The sequence below is a fragment of the Gigantopelta aegis genome, chromosome 12 (assembly GCF_016097555.1).
Source record: "Gigantopelta aegis isolate Gae_Host chromosome 12, Gae_host_genome, whole genome shotgun sequence".
NCBI lineage: Eukaryota > Metazoa > Mollusca > Gastropoda > Neomphalida > Peltospiridae > Gigantopelta > Gigantopelta aegis.
In genome coordinates, this window is record NC_054710.1 from 20,091,058 (window position 1) to 20,112,653 (window position 21,596).

At 35.6% G+C, this 21,596-nt stretch overlaps 1 protein-coding gene and 1 long non-coding RNA gene across 2 annotated transcripts in view; one reads left to right on the forward strand and one right to left on the reverse strand.

The window, feature by feature from the left end:
- The window catches only part of LOC121386430, a 165,116-nt gene that overhangs the window by 36,839 nt on the left and 106,681 nt on the right, over positions 1-21,596 (reverse strand). The window lies entirely within an intron of this gene.
- Positions 4,306-8,701, forward strand: LOC121386432. The gene is made up of 5 exons (XR_005959651.1): positions 4,306-4,500; positions 5,859-5,892; positions 7,141-7,199; positions 7,760-7,860; positions 8,350-8,701. It is a non-coding gene; the product is annotated as an uncharacterized LOC121386432 (long non-coding RNA).

Consider the following 21,596-nt stretch of genomic DNA (forward strand, 5'->3'; position numbering starts at 1 on the left):
CTGACGTTACGCAATTTCTCCAGGCCTGTGAAAGATGTCAGCGGGTCAACAGGAAACCCAGTAAAGTTGCCCCACTCCTACACCTCATTCCTGTGACAAAGCCCGAAGCTTGGCGAACAGTAAGTTATTTATAATAAATGTTTTGAAGATACTGATTCACTCGTTCTCATACACTTTACACATTATCATTATGTTTTAAATATTCACATTAGTAATTGTCAAACCATTGGGTGGAGGGGGGGGGGGGGGGGGGGGGGGGGGGGGTTGGGGGGGATGCGTGATTATCTCAGAGGATAGAGCGTTCGCTTGAGGTGCTGAGATCGCAGGATGTATCCTCCTCAGTGGATGTCTATAATTAGGCCTTTTTCCGTTGCAACCAGCAGTGCCACATGATTAGTATAATAATGGAAGTGGTATGTACTGTTCTGTCTGTGGAAAAGTGCATATAAAAGATTCATATGTTTGACGTCCAATAGCCGATGATAACATGAAAATCAATGTGCTCTAGAGGCGTCGTTAAATAAAACAAATTTTACTTTTTGTTAAGCTATCGATGATACCAGATATTTACAAAAGGTTAACATTCTTTCCAAGTCAATTACAAAATATTACGTACATTTAAAAAAAAAAAAATGGTTCATGCAAATATAAAGATTATTAAAATTATATTTTATAGATCGGCGTAGATTTGGTTGGCCCTCTGAGGGAAACTGACAATGGGAACAAATATATTTGTACGGTGACGTGCTATTACACAAAGTGGGCTCAGGCAAAAGCTTTGCCAACGAAGCAAGCATCTGGTGTTGCCGAGTTTTTACTGGAGCTATTTTTATGGTAACTTTATTAAATTATTCATTCCAGCCAGTGCTCCACAACTGGTGTAACAGGATGTGGTATGTACTATCCTGTATGTGGGATGGTGCCTATAAAATATCCCTAGCTGCTAATCGGAAATAGTAGCCCATATGGTGGCGACAGAGCATTTCCTCTTTCAGAATATCTGTGGTCCTTAACCACATGTGTGACGCCAAATAACCGTAATTAAAATATGTTGAGTGCGTCGTTAAATGCAAAACATCATTCCTATTATTTGAAAAATGAAATGAAAATTCATGAGCATTATTTTAAAACAATGGTGCGTATTATTAATTCCTTTAATGCATACAAATGTGCATCTCTTATTAATAATAAAAATGTATGCAAATAATGTAGTGAATGTTTTATTTTTTACAAACTAAATAAATATTAATAAATGTAATGTTTTCACTACTGAATTTAAATGTAATACTTTAATTCAGCTTTGGTTTTCCCGAAAAACTTATCAGCGATCAGGGTCGTGAGTTCAACAATGACGTCGTCGATGCTATTACAGATGCTCTAAAAGTTGTACACCGCCGCACCACCGCCTACCACCCGCAGTGTAATGGACTGTCAGGTAGTATACATACACACTGTATACATACACTCTGTACATGCTAAGTAAACTTGTTTCTACATCAGTTTGGGCCATCCTATTATAACGTTTTATTATTATTGTTACACGTTTACTGTAGTATTAAATATCGATTGTGATAATCGTTAGAATAATAACTCGAATGACATATATAAAAACACCGCTTCCTAACATCTTGGCCAAAGACCTTTGTCAAATAAATAACATCATTATATATTAGTGTAGTTATGGTTTAATATACATGTATATTTAAATTTCTGTATCATATGTAAAAACACAATGTAAACCAACAGAATTTGTGAATTGATAAAGATACGTTGTGAAAGAACGTTTTGTTGTATGAGATGCGTGTTATCCGTTTAGATTGTAGTTAAAGTGATAACTCAATGTGTTCTATTTCAGAGAGATTTAACCAAACACTGGAGAACATGCTTTTGAAGCTCGACGGTGATGCAGAATGGGACACATTATTGCATCAAGTACACACTTATTATAGGGAACCAATGATGCCCGATGATGTTGGAAATTCAGACGATGAGATGGAGGCCACAGTTTCCGATGAAACACTTCAAGCAGAAATTGGGAAGAGAGTGGAGACAATAACGAAAGTCACAGGCAAAAGAGCTGTAAACAACATCAAGGAAGCCCAAACAAGACAAAAAAGGAACTATGACCAACGACATACGAATCAGGAGGTGAAACAAGTATATAAAAACTAAAAATATTTAAAATTGGTAGCTATTCATTATGCGTACATGTTACATTATTTATGCAATTTTTCAAGTATGTCTTAAAAAGTATATGCTAACTATATTAATGTTTTTAGAAAACAATGTGAAATAATTGTTTTGAAAACACCTGTTTCAATGAAACCATATTTTTACAATTATACTTATTATATATATATTTAGTATGAATAAAGGTATCATGAAATGACTTTAAATGTAACTTCCTATTATTAATGTATAAAAATTAAATTGTATTTTTCAGAATTTACCAGTAGGAACGTAGGTTTAAAAAAAAAACTTAAGACGCCAGGACCGCATAGGTGGTAAGGGGGAGAAACCTTGGATTGGGCCATACGTCATCAGAGGGGTAACAAAAAGCGGATCATACTTGCTGTCGACAACAGATGGAATTATTTTAAAAAGTGCCATAAACGGTGCCAATTTGAAAGTGTGGACGGGATGTGCCTGCAGCCAAGACACGTAAAACTGAATAAAACAATTAATAAATTGAACTGTTTTAAATTGTGTAACTGCATTTTTATTTGCATACATGTAAGCTATAGGACCTGTATTTCGGTTTTCTAGGAATGCAGGTCCGGCTAGGTCTTGAATTCCTAGTAGGCGGACCTGCATTCCCAAGGAACGTAAGTCTTAGGACTTCCATACCTAGTCATGCTAGACCTAGGACTTGCATTGCTAGGAGATAGAGTCCAGGCGGACCTCGGTTCCGGCGGACCTGCATTCCGTTTACACCGGCTCTAACCCAGAGTGAGTGCACCGCTAGGCTTAATGGGTAGGTGTAAGGCCACATACACCGAGTTTAACCCACTTCATGGGTGCGAATATGGGTGTGTCTCCCGAGTGTATGACCCCACATGAGGAAGGATTACCCGGCATGCACTGCAGGTTCCGTGTACCACGGGCTCGGGTGATACCGAGATAGTCCAACTGACAACAAGCGTGGAGCACGGACCTGTCCAGTAGTCCCATACCGAAATGGAAATACTGCGGCTTCACCATTCACCTCATCATCATCCATGATTGTAATGTCCAAAAATACAATAAAAATAAAAATAAATAAATAAATAATATAAAAATAATTATTATTCAGTACTCTTAACCAAGATAAGTGTTTTGGTGGTCAGGTAATTCGTCGTGACTGTTGTTAAAACAATTTAACTGTTCAGTTAGGCAGGGTTTTTTTGTGAATTTGTTCCGTCAGTATTAAGTCTTTAAGATGTACACAATGTATAAATGTTGACATGTAAATGCGTGTGTGCGTGTGCGTGTGTGTCATGTAAAAATCATTCAGTATATGTTGCAAGCAACCGATCATATGTTCAATAATAGCTTTTAAAAAAGATACATTATATTCTCTATCACGTCTATTGTATATATTTACTTATAGCACAAATCACAGCGGAAGACAATTCATTAGGATCAGGCATTGGTATTGGAGTTGCAATAATGGTGGCGATAATTGTTGTCTTCGGTGGAATCATATTGTTATACTGGTTGATTTGAAAAGGTACACCTGGGCTTTAATCGGAAGGTGGTGTTTTCTGTAAATCTAACATTCATTCAAACAACTCACAAAATTATGTATATGCTTGCATGCTAAATAACAAATGTCTATTATAAATATAAATTATGTATATGCTTGCATGCTAAATAACAAATCTCTGTTATAAATATAAATTATGTATATGCTTGCATGCTAAATAACAAATCTCTGTTATAAATATAAATTATGTATATGCTTGCATGCTAAATAACAAATCTCTGTTATAAATATAAATTATGTATATGCTTGCATGCTAAATAACAAATCTCTGTTATAAATATAAATTTAAAGATGTCTTAAAGGAACAGACCCCAGTGTAAGGAATATTTTTCACTATATGAGCCGTTTACGATCACTGATATCAAATATTACTTGTATTTTATTGTTTAGTTTACCTATTTCCATACAACCGAAGTGTTTCTGATCATCCATGTGTTTCTAATATCGTCTCAGTATCTATTATGACGCGGTATGTATTTTGCGCGCTATCTTTAAATAGCAATTGTGCGTCATCAAAGAAATGCTATGACGTCAAATGCAGAAATTTTTGTTGACGGAAGTATTTTTTATTGATAAGAGATCGTTGCTTATCTGCGTCAAACTCCATACCGCGAGGATACCATAAAATGTTTTTTTCATATTTTAAAAAAAAAACGTACGTGCGTCTGAGAAGTAACGGTTATGTAGTCGCGTTTTAGTCTATTTGTAAGGGTATTTCAACGTCACAGACTCTTGTTTCACTCTGTTTACTACAGGTTTGTAAATTAACACAAACTTAGTGTCCATTTTTACGAGTTGAACTATTGTCCGAACCAAATTGTTAACAACTACAAAAAATTACTCTCCTACCTTTAATTGCCGTTAGATTTCCTCCAAAGTTTGTCCAGACACAAATCGCAAAAAAACCACTACAAATATACAGATTCCACACATGAGACTGCAACGATGTCGCCGATATCGTCTTTGCTGAGATTGCATAGGGAAAAATACATGCAGTTTTTTGCCGTCTGCCATGTTGCTTGTTTATGGAATACTCTTAAAGAGGGGTGAGAGCCTCCAAAGTATGTGACACAATTAATATGAAACCAATGATCTCTAGTGGTATCATTAAAAAAATAATAATAATTTAAAAAAATAATAATAATAATAATATGACGTCATGTTTGCTTTTATATCATAACATTTGTTAGATTAAGTCCTATCCTTTCACCCCTCTTGAAGAATATTCCATAAAAAGTCAAAATGGCAGCTAGCACAAAATTAAATGCTTTTTGCCCTATGCGCTCTCAGCGAAGTCGATATAGGTGACATAGTTATCATCTGGTATGTGGAATCTGTGTCATTGTAATGTTTTTTTCAAGATTTGTGTCTGGACAAACTTTGGAGGAAATCTAACGGCAATTAAAGGTAGGAGAGCAATTTTTCGTAGTTGTTAACAATTTGGTTCGGACAATAGGGTCTAGGTAAAAAAATAAAATATACCTTCGTGTTTAAAAGCTAGGGTATGTCCCTTTAAAACTTTCACTGCAGTTATTGTTGGTCCATGCAAGAGTAAACCAAACAAAACAACAACAACAACAAACCAGTCCACACACTATAGCTCCTATATATCTTTTTGCTCATCGAGTGTCATTTCGTTAGTGTTCACTGTTTATCAATGCATATGACTCTTCGACTATATCATAATGGTATTGCTTTTTGTATCGTTCGATGTTTTCTTCAAAATATCTAAATATAATTGACTGAATAATCCCGCAAGTTGAAAATTTGTTTAATGTATTGCGATTCGGAACACGTTGGGGAATGGGCGTGGTTTAAAAAATTTCCGGTTTATCCAGCTGTGAAAACAAAAAGTAACCATTTCTCAATCATCAGATTGCCATAAAGTATATAGATGTAAAACGATAATAATAATTAAAAATATATAACAATAATAATAATAATAATAATTATTATTATTATTATTATATGATTTTAAAAAAAACAAGAAGCAATTTATGGTGCAACGTGTATTAATGAAAAGTAATTTTTTGACACTGTGTTACAAAATAACGTAATATTGGTTATTGGTATATATGAGTTTATTTTTAAAATGCATTATTTTTTATTTTAGCTAAATCTACATTGGAGCGCATATACGTTACAAGGTAATGTGTTATACTACACATAGAGGTATCAGTAAATCCCCCGGATATTTTAACCGGTTAGTTCCCCCTGGGTAAATCCCCCAATAAAAAACCTAAATAATATGCGCAAGGTATTATAGTGTGTTCGAAGGAACAAGCATTAAGACATGAAACATATAATTAGGCAAAGAAACCAAAATGTACTACTAGTAGTAGTAGAGTGAATAGAAATACTTTTCTCACTACTAGGTAACATGGAGACAAGTTCACAATAAAGTACTGGCATAGGAAGCGGCGGGGGGGGGGGGGGGGGTAGGGGACGTTTGCTCCACACACACACACTCGCAAACGCACACACACACACACACACACACACATAATTTAAACATGTATATTGTTTTAATTTTGTTAAAAGAGTTGGTTTTATTTATGTGAGGAGGGGGGTGACTGGGGGGTACGTACAGGGGGTTCCATGGGGAATTGCCAATTGGAAATTAACCGGTGTGAATTGACCTGGGTGCAAAATATCTGGCGGAATGCCTTAGAATAAGAAAAAAAGGTTTAATATAATGAAAGACTGCTGATAACTCAAACTTGCGTTTAACAAGCTATATTACGCACGTATATTTAAACGTTACAAAATAATTACCTTTATATATACCATATTTAAACAACCCTACCCCCACCCACCCCCACCCCCATCCCCACACACACACACTCACACACAAAAAACATACACAGAACATACATACCTACGGATGAGCATAGGGGCCAAGCGAAAAAAAAAATTGTTTTCCGAGTTGACAAGTAGACATTTTGAGACATTAACTTGAAACTTGAAATTTCTAGTTACTATCTTGAAATTTCGAGATACTATCTTTAAATATCAAGATAGTAACTGGAAATTTCAAGTTAATGTCTCGAATATTCGAGATAGTCACTGGAAATTTCAAGTTAGTATCTCGAAGTTTCTAGTTAAAGGGACATTCCTGAGTTTGTCACATTGTAAGATGTTTCAGACTAATACAATATTTCTACGATTAAACTTGGCTTAATGCTTTTCCGTACACACCCGTTAGTGTAATGGCTAATGTTATACATATACAATCTTCAAGTTTATTCCTTCAAACATTACATTTGTTTAATTCAAATGTGTTCAAATTGTAGCATTGTTTAAACAAACTTTATAAGTGTTAATAAACAATATAACGTTCGTATGTTGTGATTTTGATTTTTTTTTAAATTGGTTTCGGTTGTATTTTATTTTAGACAGCCAAACACTACAGTACAAGATACAGCTGTCTATGAGGACCTTGAACACACTCGAGGTTTGTAAGAAAAGATATCTCTTTTATTTTCCGATTGCTTAGTGTACAGATTTTCCAAGTATTATAGTGCCAGTATACTTATTATTTAGCATGGTTATTTTTTGCAGGAAGGATAGTACATACCACGGCCTTTGATATACCAATCGTGGTGCACTGGCTGGAACTCCAGAACTTGTGGTTTTAATATATAATTTAATTTGATTAAAAAAGCGAAAGAAAAAACCCGCAAACAAACAAACCCAGGCACGGCGGAGCAGGGTGGCTTGGGGACCTCTAACCGCAGCAATAATTCTGAATCAAAAATATTCTTAAAAGTAAATCTTAAGGCAGAAATGAATTTTACTTGTAGAATGCAAGAAATTGCATTTCAGGACATCAAATTTTCAATCTTTTACGGGGGAGCATACCCCCGGAGACCCTAAAAACTGTTTGTGCCCTTGATTTGACACCCCCAATGTCTACTTGTTTCCACCGTTCCTAAAACCACCTGCAGTGTAGATGCTTAGCAGAGCCAGACAGGTTTTGGTCTGACCAGCAATTTGTGGTGAATATATTTGCAGGCGACGAATCGAGTACTGAGGCCAGTGAAACCAGTAATAATCCCTCACTAGAAACCAGAACGATGAACTTAAAGTTTATGAAAATACAACTCAGATTAACGGTAAGCTTAATACTTTATGCATGTTGCGTTTGTGAATTTATATTTTTGGTGGGTTTTGTTGCTTTTATTGTTAGCTTTTGGCTTAATGTTTTCGATTTAGTTTGACACCCAATAGCCGATGTATTTTTCGTCCTGGGGTGTCGTTAAACATCTATTCTATTCTATTCTATTCTATTCTATTCTATTGTTAGCTTTTGGTATCAAAACAATTAGTGTTTTACTGATGACATTTATACCATCAGTGCTTCTTTTACTGAATAAAAATCCAGCTTGTTAATAACTAAACTCAGTGGTAAAATGCATTATACATTTTCTGTGTTTTCGGTAAAATTCTAAATATTACATACAAATAAAAATACATCATGTGTTTGTTGTTTTTATTATTATTATCATTATTTATTGTTATTATTATTATTATTATTATTATTATTATTATTAATGATCGTGTTCTGATTGTTATTGTTAATATGATTTATTTCTTTATTTCAGAATGATGGACATATATTTAATACAGTCGTTGTAGTTTTGAAGCTGGTATTCTGTAGACTGTATGATACGTCTTAATTCATCATCGGAATCGTCATCATAATCGTAATCATCTGTAGGGCCATAAGCGTACGAGACGGGACGCAATGCCCCACAGTGCTGGAGCAAATTATCACATTCGGGTAAAAACGATAGAGAAATTCGGGCAAAATTAGTTGGCCTAAAACCTTTTTACCATATATTTCCATCATTCTACCCACAATATTGGTTGTAATCCATGCAAAAATGCATAGTTATTCGTTATCAATCCTATTTAGCTGTTTAGCAGTATTGCTAATATGAATAAATGTTGTTATACAGATTCGGGCATTTCCTTTGAATTCGGGCAAAAATCGGCCTGCCTTCGAGTACGTTTTTTTAACAGGTACCCCATACATGTTTTAAGCACAAGGCTACTTGACACAGTGGTACTAGATGAAATAAAATTCCATACATTTTTTGCCTAGATAAAGGTTTTTTTTTACAACCAACATACTCACATTTATCACCAATCACAGGACTTGTGGTGTTAACTTATAAATCAAAAGTTTGGTGCATCTCGAACTTTGACCCAGCCGGAAGTTATTTGGTTTAGTACTACCTATAACACAGTCTTGCTCATGTTCAAGCTCACAATATTTATTGACATTGCATGACGTGTTTTAATATACAAACAGCAGCAAAAACGAACCCCATGCCCTTTATTATCCTTAAACATTAGTTCATAGGCATTAGAAACATTAAAATATAATACATATATCATTAAAAGGGAAAAACAATTTACATTGTATGGAAAGTGATGAAAACTTTCAATATAAAATATAATAAAATTATCAATATAATAAATGTCAAGTACTAATGTAGGTAGGTAACTAGTTTTACGTGCTCATATACCACTGGGGTTTCATCTATAAACGTCATAGTGAATGGAATATAATTTTAAAAATACCATTCTTATAATTTGTTTTGAAATCCTCTCAGTTTTAGTTTAAAATAATGCAAATATCAAAGGTATCACTATTGATGGTGAAGAATATCTAATATCTCAATACGCTGATGATACTACTTTTATTCTTAACGGATCTCCCGAGTCTCTGTTCAGTACCATGACATCACTTGATTACTATTCTGGAATCGCCGGTCTAAAAATAAATTACACCAAGTAAAAAGCCATCTGGATAGGCAGCAAAAAACATAGTAAAGAAGTCTACCACCATACACGTTGGAAATTAGAATGGGGTGGAAATCAACTTATGTTACTTGGAATTCATTTTACAATAAATTTAGAAGATATAATAACATGTAATTTTATCTCTAACTTAAAAAACCCATAAATTGATGAAACTTTGGACACTAAGAAAGCTGACTGTCTTAGGTAGAGTTACAATAATAATTTTAAAAAAACCCATTAATAATACCTTTAATTACATATTTATTAATTGCATTACCAAATCCGTTAAAAACAAATGTAAAAAACTTAAATAAAATGTTTTCCCAGTTTATTTGGCAAAATAAACCCGAAAAAATTAAAAGGGAAGTATTAACCCAAGATTATAAAAATGCCTGACATACAGAACATAATGACATCTTTAAAATCATCATGGATACAACGACTTTATCTTAATAACAACAAATGGGTAAAGTTATTTCAATCTACTACTGGTATAAATATTAAGGACCTAATTATACACGGGGACTATTTCATTATACGTAAAAACGATAGTATTAAAAACTTGTTTTGGAAAGATGTTTTATTTAGTTGGTTAACAATATAACAAAAGCAAAGTCTTCAGACTACTGAAGATATTCGAGGACTGAATATTTTGTATAATACTAAGATATTAAAAGACAATAAACCATTTTTATATGGTAACTACATAAAAAAGGGAATTGTTTACATACACGACTTACTTGACACTGAAGGAAATATCCTTACATTCGAAGCTTTTAGAAATAAATATGATGTCAAAAGTAACGTTTTGAACTACGGATCATTAGTGAATGCTGTAAAATAATTTTTATATTCAATAAGCATTATTGATGAAACATTTGTTACCATTCAAAGCCCAATTTTACCTTTCAAACTGAAAATTGTGTTAAATAAAAATACTTGAAGTAAAGACATGTATAATACAGGGTTCGAACTTAACGGTCGCCCGATCGCCCCTGGCGACTGAAAACGACGACGGGCGACTGAAAACCCACAGTAAGGTTGCCCGCCTGGCGACCTATTTTTTTTATTTATTTTTAAATCAATAATTAATAAATAAATAAAAGTATTATTCGGGCAAGTGAAAATAGACCCGGGCAAGTGAAAGTGCTGTCACCACTTGCCCGGATGCCAACTCAAAAAAAAAGTTAAGCGCAGACACTGATAATATATTGAACTATAAAAGCATATTCCAAAGTCACAGATAAAATATGCAAATACGGGTTTGACCTGCGATTGCTATACTTGGGGAAAATATTATGTTTTGCCATTTAAATGTCTGAACAATACAACTTTAAGATGGTTCCAGTACAGATTGCTGCACAGAATTATTGCCACTACTACATTTCTTCATATGATTCATTACGTAGATTCTAATAAATGCACTTTTTGTAATAATGAACCGGAGACTTTACAGCACCTTTTTTATGACTGCAATAAAGTAAGAAACCTATGGGAAAAGTGGATTTTTTTATAAAACTGGAATTGCCAACTCATTCAATAAAAAAAGCTATTATGTTTGGGATTGTGGATGGCGAACTAACATATGTAGTGAACTGGTTAATATTCAAGATAAAATATTATATTTATAATATGAAAATACTTCACAAAGATTTACATATAAATGCTATCGAACCTATCCTGAAAAACTAATTTCAAATTGAATAATATATTTATATCAAACATTGTGAGTACGACCTTTTTTTAACTCTTTATTTTTTCTTGACCATTCTCTTGTTGACAAATATCAACCCATGCAAAGGGAGAAGACATGGGTTGTTACAGTAATTATATACACAATTTATACACACATAATGTAGTTACTGCTTTATAGGCAGAATTAATTAAAATAATATATTCACATGGACCTGGATTTTAACAAGTATCTAGAGTAAGTGAAAGTACGACAAATTTAATATACATTGGGAAAAATGGCTCAATCTCTTCATTTAAGAATCGGAGAAATATCTTTTTGTCTGGTTCTCCTTTTTTTCAACTGACACTTTTATTTTAATTTTCCCTGCGACTTGTTTGGAATTGCTAGCTCTTTACATTTATACCAGAAAATACTATAAAACCACCAACATGCAAAGCATCGCAATTAAAACAATTTTTAATAGAAACTTTATCAATTTTGTTGATTTAAAATAAGTTAAATCACAAATGATAAATAATTTATTTTATTATATTCAGTATTGCCTGATTAAATAATGGTAATACGTATATTCACTACAAAATTAATCTAGTAAGAAAAACATAATGTGATGCACTTCACTTTCATTATATATTTTTTCAAATGAAATAAATTATTGTATCAACCGTAATCATGATTGAATATGTATCATCATTGTACAGCAATGATTCGAGGCTCCCCAACCTTGACATTGTCTGTTTGATCTGGGGATAATATTTATTTTTTTAAATACGATTCTTCGCTGACGTTACCTCTATATATACTGAAGTCGAGTAACCACACACGGCAGTTGGCAGCGTTCGATCACGAATATGGAGGCGAACAATATGGCGACATCGAAATGAGCGCCGACGTTTGGCAGGAAGGTATCGTGATTTTAGATTACAACGTTGGCATGGTGTGCTATTCTCTGATCAATGCCGTTTCCATTTAAGGAATGAATGAATGAATGTTTAACGACACCCCAACATGAAAAATGCATCGGCTATCGGGTGTCAAACTATGGTAAATGTAAACAGTAAGTGATAATCAACATCAATATAAAAATTCAACAGTTAAATAAAAACACAGTGTAAAGGACTGTGTAAAAATACAAATATCACAGATATATATAATTAAAATTTTGAATAAAATTCAGTATCACGTAAAAATTGTAAAATAAGTTCTGGATGGAATCGAAAGGATCCATTTAAGGAATGCTGATGGTTGGTTGCGGGTGTGGCGTAGGCGTGGAATGTCATGGTGTGGGGCGGGATCAGTTATCATCACTGGACAACACTCCATATATGCCGTGGCAGAATGAAGGAAGGAAGGAAATGTTTAATTTAACAACGCACTCAACACATTTTATTTACGGTTATATGGCGTCGGACATATGGTTAAGGATCACACAGATATTGAAAGAGGAAACCCACTGTCGCCACTTCATGGGCTACTCTTTTCGATTAGCAGCAAGGGATCTTTTATATGCACCATCCCACAGACAGGATAGCACATACCACGGCCTTTGATACACCAGTCGTGGTGCACTGGCTGGAGCGAGAAATAGCCCAATGAGTTGGCAGAATGAAAGCCAATTACTACTGGGATATCGTCTTGCAAAATCACGTCATTACTTTCTTTCATCAGCATAGGGTTATGCACACATTTCAGCAAGATAACGCCCGAGCGCACACAGCACGTGTTACAACACAGTATCTAGCGAACAATAGTGTCCCTTTGTTTGAATGGCCAGCACTGTCCCCTGATGTATCGCCAATCCTTGGGATTACCTTGGTCAACGTATCTCACGTCGTCCACAAATGAATAACCTTAGATAACTGGAAAACGCACTACAGCAAGAGTGGAATGCTATCCCCCAGAACACTATTCGCAGACTTATCGGGTCGATGAGAAGTCGTTGCATGGCTTGTGTTGCTGCAGATGGTGCCCATTCGCGCTATTGACTTTTCATTGTGACCCCACGTGTCTTTCATACATGGAAGAATTAAAACTAATCAATGATTGTGCATTCTTGTTGTTTGTTGTCATTATCAATCATCCATCTATTGCTGTTCACAACAAAAACATTTATTGCTCAGGTATTCTTTTCGAAATCCAAACATTTCTTGGTGGTGCGTTTTCAATGCTTTTCAGTATATATATATATATATATATATATATATATATATACACACACACACACTCTGTCAAAAAAGAAACGCATAGGCGAAATATTCATGGAATTATCTCTTTAATAAAAAGTGGCATAATTTCGTTATTTATGATCGTATCATAGTAAAATTTCACATGAGTATGTGACAATGTTCTTGCGTTTTCGTCACCAAACAGCCTCGCACGAGGTCGCTGAAATCAGTACATTGTGTGGCCAGCAGCAGCAGCAATCACTGCGCGACATCTCCTTGGCATAGACTGAATGGGTCTCTAAATCCGGGCACGTGGAATTCTAGCCCATTCTTCCTGCAGTGCATGTGACAGTTGCGGAAGCGTCTGAGGCTCCGGGTCACGCTGGCGTATACGTCTGTCCAGTTCGTCCCATAGATGTTCAATGGGGTTGAGATCTGGCGATATTGATGGCCATGGCAGCACATTAATGTTTTCATTCTGTAGGAAATCCATTGTTATACGTGCCGTATGCGGCCTGGCATTGTCCTGCTGAAAGAGTTCTCTCTGTCAATCCAAAATGGGAAGCATTTAACGGCGAAGAATTTTATCCCGGTAGCGTACAGCTGTCAGGTTGCCTTGTACGAATATAAGTTCACTTCTGCCGGTGTATGAGATGGCTCCCCACATTATGACACTCCCTCCACCGAATCTGTCAACTTGGGCGACGTAGTTGTTGGCAAAACGTTCGTTGTGGCGTCTGTAAACACGTTGTAGTCCATCACGTCGCTGTAGAAGGAAACGTGACTCGTCGCTGAACCATACTCGTCGCCAATTTCACAAGTTCCACCCCTGTACATTCGTGCACCAGCGAACACGTAAATGTCGATGCTGACGTCGCAGGACGGTCTCCTAGCCCGTAAACCAGCTTCTCGAAATAGGTTCCGAATGGTTTGTGCAGACACCCTTCTCAAACCAGGTATGCGTCCAGCAGTGTTCATTGCTGTGGCAGTTCGGTGACGCAAGTGCAGAACCCGGATGTAGCGATCTTGTGCTGCAGTTGTTATGTGAGGTTTTTCCCTTCTGAGCCGGTCTTTAGCTGATTGAAACTGCTGGTACCTGTCCCAGAGACGTGAAATGGTGCTCTGATGGACGTTCATGTGGCGTGCGACTGCTAACAGCAATTCACCTAACTGGAGGCGACCTATTGCAATTTTTCGATTCGGCTGGGTTAGTCTTGGCATCTTGTAACTCGTCTACGTCGAAATGGAAATGAGGCATCAATGCGAATATTGCAGCTTTAAATACCCATCACTACCTAAATATGTCCGCCCAGTTTCACGTGCATTCGCCAAAATCTGACCATTTCACGCCGATTTCCTGCAATTGTCGCACAACGTGCGTTCAATTTGTTTCATGGTGCATTTGGTCATGCTCTCCCATTCCAGGGACATTAACAAACATGGTCATTCAGCAATATTGTACAAAAAAACTATATTTTGTAAAATCAAACACTTCTTCTTTCCCTGTCACCAATGCGTTTCTTTTTTGACAGAGTATATATATATATATATATATATATAATGATATGATCACAACCTAGGTTGACAACCTTGCCAACAGCCTACTGATTTTTTTTTTATTCGCTGTTTAATATGATGGCCCTCTGTGAAATTGACGCGTTTTCCATTTGCCCACCTCTGATTTGTTCTCTTTTTGGAAAGTATTTATTTTATGTTTGAAGTTGATTCCAAATGGATGTTTTCCAAGGAATCCGATGGTGATAAATTGTGTCCAACATGTTCCTCGGACCCTCCAGTATGGTGCTTGGGGGGGGGTCAACATCAAACTTACTTATATATGTAAATGTTGGTCGATTTGGATACGTTTTGCGTCGATTTATATCAATTCAAGGATGGCCAATTCAATAAAATAATTTTCAAAATCCAAGATGACAGCCATAAAGCTCAACATTCAAAATGGCCTCCAAAACTGATGATATTTTCTAATGGTTTTGCCAAATCCATTTCATATTTGATTAATATCATTATCTTATATATTTATCGCCACAGTATTGTTGCAGTTAACTGAAAACACACATTAATTACTAAAAATGGGTACTACAAAATAAAATGACCATCTGTAGTTCTTCCCAGCCTCAATGAATATTGTTTTTGTTTTGCTGGGGTTTTTGGGGTGTTTTTTTTTTTTGTCAGTAATTTCAGTTTGATTTGACGTAAGAAAAAACCCAAAAGTGTTTTGGAAATAACAAAAAATACTATTTTCGTATCAGTTTAGAAAACAATTGGCCCAGAAATAAATAACTTGAAGTAAATACGAAAGTAAGGAAATGGCGTTCCCTGTGGTAAGGACTATATACTAAGAATACCAAAGTAAGGAAATGGCGTTCCCTGTGGTAAGGACTATATACTAAGAATACCAAAGTAAGGAATGGCGTTCCCTGTGGTAAGGACTATATACTAAGAATACCAAAGTAAGGAATGGCGTTCCCTGTGGTAAGGACTATATACTAAGAATACCAAAGTAAGGAATGGCGTTCCCTGTGGTAAGGACTATATACTAAGAATACCAAAGTAAGGAAATGGCGTTCCCTGTGGTAAGGACTATATACTAAGAATACCAAAGTAAGGAAATGGCGTTCCCTGTGGTAAGGACTATATACTAAGAATACCAAAGTAAGGAATGGCGTTCCCTGTGGTAAGGACTATATACTAAGAATACCAAAGTAAGGAAATGGCGTTCCCTGTGGTAAGGACTATATACTAAGAATACCAAAGTAAGGAAATGGCGTTCCCTGTGGTAAGGACTATATACTAAGAATACCAAAGTAAGGAAATGGCGTTCCCTGTGGTAAGGACTATATACTAAGAATACCAAAGTAAGAAATGGCGTTCCCTGTGGTAAGGACTATATACTAAGAATACCAAAGTAAGGAATGGCGTTCCCTGTGGTAAGGACTATATACTAAGAATACCAAAGTAAGGAATGGCGTTCCCTGTGGTAAGGACTATATACTAAGAATACCAAAGTAAGGAATGGCGTTCCCTGTGGTAAGGACTATATACTAAGAATACCAAAGTAAGGAAATGGCGTTCCCTGTGGTAAGGACTATATACTAAGAATACCAAAGTAAGGAAATGGCGTTCCCTGTGGTAAGGACTATATACTAAGAATACCAAAGTAAGGAATGGCGTTCCCTGTGGTAAGGACTATATACTAAGAATACCAAAGTAAGGAAATGGCGTTCCCTGTGGTAAGGACTATATACTAAGAATACCAAAGTAAGGAAATGGCGTTCCCTGTGGTAAGGACTATATACTAAGAATACCAAAGTAAGGAAATGGCGTTCCCTGTGGTAAGGACTATTGACTAACAATATGGATCATATATAGTAAAATGTTACCTAAATCTCACGACAAAATTGATATCATGATTCAAAATGTATCTCAGTCAAAAGGGGCATTTTGGCAGTTGTGAATCACTCTCAGATGGGTGGTAATGAATAATGTTATAATATGGAACAGTGGCCTGATTTCGAGCTATCATCATCTGTATCAAACTGGAATCATTATTATATTAGCTCATCTATATGTCATGTCTAGTAGGTCAGTGGTATTGGCCAACTTTAGTATTCTAGGCAGGTGCTTCATAAGTGAATCGCATCTTTATCCCTTTGTCAGGGAATAGCATAATGTACTGACTTTCCCCAGGTGTTTCGTTTTTCCTTTTGGGCCAGTTGTCAGTAAGAATGTTGCGTCATGACGTTTCTGCATTATAAAAATCTGAAACTTGGAAAGTACAATATAGTAAATGGGTATAGTCGCCCCCGGTTGCCACATTAAAAGCTGGTAGGCATTCACAAGGTGTTCCGCCAACGCCTTGACATCGTGGTAGATTATCCCTCTTTTTAATGTTGATGGTCCTTGCGTTTGATAGCAATAAGGAGCATGAGTACCAGTATGTACACATCAGTGCCTCGATGGAGTATAGACAATATGCAGTGCAAGCCTTGGGTCAGCCTCTTTGTGGAATTAACAAAGATCAGAGACGTCTGTATCTGGACTGCATGTATTTGCAAATATATATCTATACTGGCATAGGCGTACGGACTCCCATTTTTGTTGGGAAGAGGCTGCTCTTTTTCCCGAATTAAATGAAAATGCACGAATCTGGATGACAACATTTATTCATATTAGCAATACTTCCAAACAGCTATACGTATATAGGGTTGCAAACGAATTTTTATATGTATTACAACTAATTTTTAGGGTAGAATGGTAAAAAGGTCTCACGTTAGTGCATTTTCCCGAATATCTTTTTTGCGCGAATTTGAGGTTTTGCTGCAGCACTAGGGGAGCAATTGGAGGGCCAAGATCAGTGATGGGAATTATGCATACTACTCGCATAGCATCTCCAATACTGTATTGTGTTTCCCTGGATGGAACCCATGTTGGTGGTTGTGAGGAAAGAAGCTGGATATTTGTTTACCAAATACGTTGATGATATCCTGCTTACACCTCACTTATTATAAGTAGCAAGTGGCTTTTTTTTGTGATCAGCCACGCCGCATTGAATAGGTCACATCCAGTGTTTTTTCTCATCAAAATAAGCAAGAATCGTAACAAGCAATTATCCCGTTGTCTTTGGGTGTTTTCTGTTAATTTGTAAAATGTAATTTGTTATTTCATTACATGATCACTGTATCTGTGACATCTGTTTCTGAAGTAGTTACATATGGTTGTTAGGGCTCAGAAGTGATATTCTTCGTGATTCACATTCGCTTTACACCAAGGTCAGTAACCCGTTGCTGCTGTGCCTTTCTTGAAATATTGAGTGTAGCAAAAGAATAGCACAAGACAGACCATCTGTCTTATTGGAGAATCTGTTCGTGGGTACTTCCATGATCTGATCCAGTGGTATTTTAGTGTGGTTTTCACCACGCAGGGATCCATTAAAACATTTCGTTCAAGAGACGCTAATAAACAGAGGTATTCTGAAATTTTGTTAATATTTCTCATCTCTTCATAGATATACGGCATATTTTTGTTAAGGTTTTGGCGATTGAAAACAAAACAGCACAATAGGAACTGGAAACACTGTTTTCTGTATGTGGGAAGTGGACCATATTTAGGAAATCCACATATCAGTGATCCGTTTGGCCATTCCTCCAAGTTTAGTGTTTTATTGTTTACTACTTTATTAAGTGTATCTGATGCCAGACAGAAAGGTCTTTCTTCCCATATTGCTGAACTATCCTAGTCTGCTGAAAAGGTGACAACAGGTTTGTATGTTATTTGGATGAGTGATTTTGCATGTGGAGTCTATGCAATCTATCTAAAGTCTTTTAAACAGCTGCTTGTGGTAGCTTATACCTTGTTTTACATTTCCCCCTTCAGTTCCCATATCTAATTTGCAAGAAAAAAGGTAAAAGGTAACACAAATTGTTGTTTTTGCATAATTTATTTATCGAATAGTCGATCAGTCTTCCCCCCCCCCCCCCCCAAAAAAAAAAAAATTAAAAAAATTAAAAAAAAAATTAAATAAATAATAATAATAATAATAATAAATAAATAAATAATAATAATAATAATAATCCAAAAAAATAATTCATTCTTATAATTTTTAAAACAACTACCAGATCGATAAACTTGCAAATAAATGATGTTCATCATCAATTATTTCCAATAAAATTCTCAAAATAAAGGCATAATTTTAACAAGTTTAGTCTTTTGTGTTTCTTTGTGAACTTGTTTTACAAGTCTGTATATTAGAAGCCATATCTGATAACTTTTCTCTATTTGTGACCGCCATTTTGGGTATTTTTTTATTTGACTATCAACCTGCTACAAAGCTCTACCAATAAATACTGTATACATGATAAAAACATTAAAATAATTTGAAATATATTTAGTGAACCCATTAGAACATTTCACCATTTTGGCGGGAATGTTGAATGCTGAGCATAATAACGGCCATCTTATATTTTGAAAATTATTTTATTGAATTGGCCATCCATGAATTGATATAAATCGATGCAAAAAGTATTCAAATCGACCAACATTTACATATACAATTAAGTTTTCATGTTGACACCCCCCCCCCCCCCCCGAAATAAATAATCGGGGGACCATCGTATTTATTTCTTTTTTTAAATCCATTTGGAATCCAATTCTAACATAAAGTAAACACTTTTTAAAAAGATACCAAATCAGAGCCTGACTACTGGGCAAGTGAAAAACACTGCGTGAATTTCACAGAGGGACATCATATTTAACAGGGAATAAAAACATTTCGGTAGCTTGTTGACAAGGTTGTCCACCTAGGTTGTGATCCTAGATATATGTAGATATGATTTTAGGTGGCAAACGTTTTACGCCCGGTCTATTTTTCGAAAAAGGGGTTTTGCCTCCAGGGTATGGCTTGTAAAATTCAATCCTGCCAAAACTAAAACAATTACCTTCAAGCTGAAGTCATCTCCATTGGTTAACCCCACTTTGTATCTTGGCAACGAGGAAATTGTAGAAGTTAATGTCCATAAATATTTGGGACTAGTTTTCCATCAGTTTGGAGAATGGTGATCCCACGTGCAAACTATTATTGACAAAACAACTAAAGGGACCAGTTGTTATCGCTCTCTGTGATATTGGTTACCTGGAAAGTCGTTGAAAAATATATAGATACTAACAATGCATCTCGCATCAAATTTGCTGACATTATTTGGAATAACTGTGCATTGTATTTTTCTCATCAGCTTGAAAAGCTTCAACTTGATGCTCTTCGCACAATGTGTGATGCTGTACGTGTAACATCACATTTATCGTTGTATAAAGTATCTCGTTCATCCCTTTATCATAGAGAAGAAAATGTCGCACATTGTGTATGATGTACCGACTCTGTAAACGTATGACTCAAGGTTATCTATCTGAAAAATTACCTGAAACATTTGACGAACATTCTCGATATCTACTGTGTGATGCCGATCACTTACATGGATACAGAAGTCGAAAAAAATATTTTTTCTGATTGCATTTTCCCTTCAGTAGTGACATTTTTAAACAAACTACCAATAAATAGTAGAATGTTTTTATCCATACGTTCCTTTAAAAACATGTAAATGCAAATAAAACTAAGCTTCACCTTATTTTTACACGTGTAAGAAGATTATAAATATTACAGTGTCATAGTTGCCTAAATATTAGCAACTTTAATGGAAATAATGTTTGAGATTTATGTTGGACAATTCAGCTTGTGCCTGCGGCGGTGTGCAGACAGAATGTAAACGGACAAAAGCAAATGGACAAAATGTCAACTTGAGTGTGTGCGTTCGTGCGTGCGTGTGTGTTGCAGAGAGAGAGAGAGAGAGAGAGAGAGAGAGAGAGAGAGAGAGAGAGAGAGAGAGAGAGAGAGAGAGAGAGACGGTGTGTGGGGGAGAGAAGGGGGGGTAGGAGAGTGAGAGACATGCATGTACTAGGTTTAGGGTTATGAAATAAAAAAATTTGTTTATTACAAAATTTAGAATAATTAAAGGATGCTCAATTACTGGTTGTATCCTTATTAGCCAGCTTGTCATTGAAATGAACAAAAATTTTGTTACTGGCATTTAAAAAACAAAATTCTATGACCCATGTTGTTCCTTTATTGAGAAAATCATATACACGTTGACATTTTGTCTTACATCCGCATGCAGCCATCCCATTGAGAATTTTGAAATGTTCTTTTATGAAAATGTAATTTTAAGAGCGCATGCGACAGACTCTGTGATCAGGCTAACAAAGCCATCGTTGAACTCAAACACAGTGATGTCAGAAACAATATAACGACAACCTGACAACCTAAATGCTATTTCAGTGCTTAATTTGTCCCATTTTAACGTAATGCTGTGAGGTTTGGAGCACCTATTATCTCAAAGGAGTAGGGTTTCAAAAATATATGTGACAATAAACCATTCCAAATGCATTTTTTAATTTTTAACATAAAATCCTGAGAGTGAAGATTCCAACTGCATTTTGATGTATCATGTACGTTTCTAAATCTGCGAGATATTCCTTACACAATTTGACGATTACCGGCCTTGTTTTTGTCATATTTGCGCAATTAAACTCAGTATGACTAAAGCTATTATATTTTTGTTGAAGGACAGCAAATCGTTATGTCACAAGTTTGTGCTGGTTTACATTAGAACTA